Below are 2,277 nucleotides of genomic sequence, written 5' to 3'. Positions count from 1 at the left end.
GGGGGGCACGAGCACGTTGCCAACGTGCTAGCAAGGGGGCGTGTTTTGCAACAACGCCAGCCCCAAGCCCCTGCCTTGGGAGGCTAGGCACGAGCACGTTGCCAACTTGGGATTGAAGGTGCGTTTTTGGCAACAACTTGGCTGCTTAACCTTACCTTCTTTGAGGAAGCATAACTTGAGCTAGGAAAGTCCAATTGAGGTGATTCCAGTGGCATTGGAAAATAGGCTTCAAGAGATTTCCAATAATGTATAATAGTCCATATTGAAGCAGAAGGTTGACACTCAAATTCTGGGCTACATTTAGCATGAAAATAGAGCCAAGAAGGGGAAAAGCAAGTTGTTAGCAACAACTTGGGCTAGCAACGCCCAAGTCTCAAACTTCACTTCCAGGAAATTGTGATGCACGTTGCCAACGTGCATTAAGGCCAGCAACTTGCACGCTGCCAACGTGCATTATGCCTGGAGTTATTGCCAACAACGCCCCTCAATGGGCTAGAATTGATGACAACTTGCTCTGCTTCCTCTGTTCCTCACAAAGGCCAGCAACTTCTTCCATTGAGCCAAGAATTCAACAATGAGAAAGCCCACATTGCTAGCCCAAATTGAAGATCTCTGAAGAAGTTTTAGGAGTAGTATAAATAGAAGAGATTGGTGTACTTGTAGAGGACTTTTTTTACACTTTTTGACACTTAGAACTTTTTCATACTTGTAGTACTTTTACTTGAGAACTCTTGAGCACTTCCGGGAGGATACCCGGAGAGCATTCTTGGTTCTTCTTGGAACTTCTCTTCTTCATCTCTTAAGCTTTAAGCAACAACCACCATCGAGAGCGGGGTTAATCTATATGAATTATGTGGTGAATTTGAGGAATGAGCCACATAATTCAGTTTAGAGTTCATCCTTTCATGATTTCTTTAATCAATACACCTTGGTTAGTATGTGAGATGTAACTCTCCTTGGTTGAGATTATGGGAGTTGTGTGGCTGGATTGGATTTGAGCTTCATCTCTTCTCATGAACAATTAGATCATGAGAGTGGCAATTGGTTATGTTGAGAGAGATTGAATCACCAAGAGATTGGGATTCAATCACCCACTTGCCATGGATCTATACCCATGATTGAGAAGGATTTGACTAACATCAATTCATGAAAACTTGCATCTCTGATCCCTAATGATCCTCTCTATCATTAATTCTCATTTCTTTTGCTCTTAGTGTTTGAATACCCATTTCCCAATTCCCTTCTACACTCTTGCAATTTATTATTCTTGTCATTTACATTCTGTTTCTTTATTTCTTGCTATTTACTATTTTGCTCTTTAGAATTCAGCACATTATTTTCTTGCAATTTACTTTTGATGTCATTTAAGTTTCTTGCACTTTAAGTTTCCGTTATTTACTTTCCCTTTATTTCTTTCTCTTAGTTCTTTACACTCTTTGCCATTTAAATTCTTGCAACTATGTTCAAAAATCAAAATGCTCATGAAATCAAAACTATGTTCGCTTGACTAGATCTACCATTTAACTAAAGTTGCTTAATCTACCAATCTCCATGGGATCGACCTCACTCTTTGTGAGTTTTATTACTTGATACGACCCGGTATACTTGCCGGTTGCACGTGAAATCTAAATTTTTACGTATCAGCTGACCCACTTGTCCTTCCAAATTTTTAATGGAGGACCTTGTTTCAGTCATGAAACTTTGAGTGGTTTTGATTAGATCAGAGACCATGGTTGCTAAGTCAGAGTTATTCTGCTTAGAACTCTCTGTCTGTTGCTGAGAAGATGATGGAAAAGGCTTGCTATTGCTAAACCTGTTTCTTCCACTATTACTGTTGTTGAAACCTTGTTGAGGTCTCTGTTGATCCTTCCATGAAAGATTTGGATGATTCCTCCATAAAGGATTATAGGTGTTTCCATAGGGTTCTCCCATGTAACTCACCTCTTCCATTGAAGGGTTCTCAGGATCATAAGCTTCTTCCTCAGATGAAGCTTCCTTAGTACTGCTTGGTGCATTTTGCATTCCAGACAGACTTTGAGAAATCATATTGACTTGTTGAGTCAATATTTTGTTCTGAGCCAATATGGCATTCAGAGTGTCAATCTCAAGAACTCCTTTCTTCTGACTAGTACCAGTGTTCACAGGATTCCTTTCAGAAGTGTACATGAATTGGTTATTTGCAACCATTTCAATTAGTTCTTGAGCTTCTGTAGGCGTCTTCTTCAGATAAAGAGATCCTCCAGCAGAGCTATCCAAAGACATCTTGGACAGTTCAGA

Source organism: Arachis duranensis, chromosome 10 (assembly GCF_000817695.3).
Source record: "Arachis duranensis cultivar V14167 chromosome 10, aradu.V14167.gnm2.J7QH, whole genome shotgun sequence".
In the NCBI taxonomy this organism is placed as follows: Eukaryota; Viridiplantae; Streptophyta; class Magnoliopsida; order Fabales; family Fabaceae; genus Arachis; species Arachis duranensis.
Note: the sequence above shows the minus strand (reverse complement) of the source record.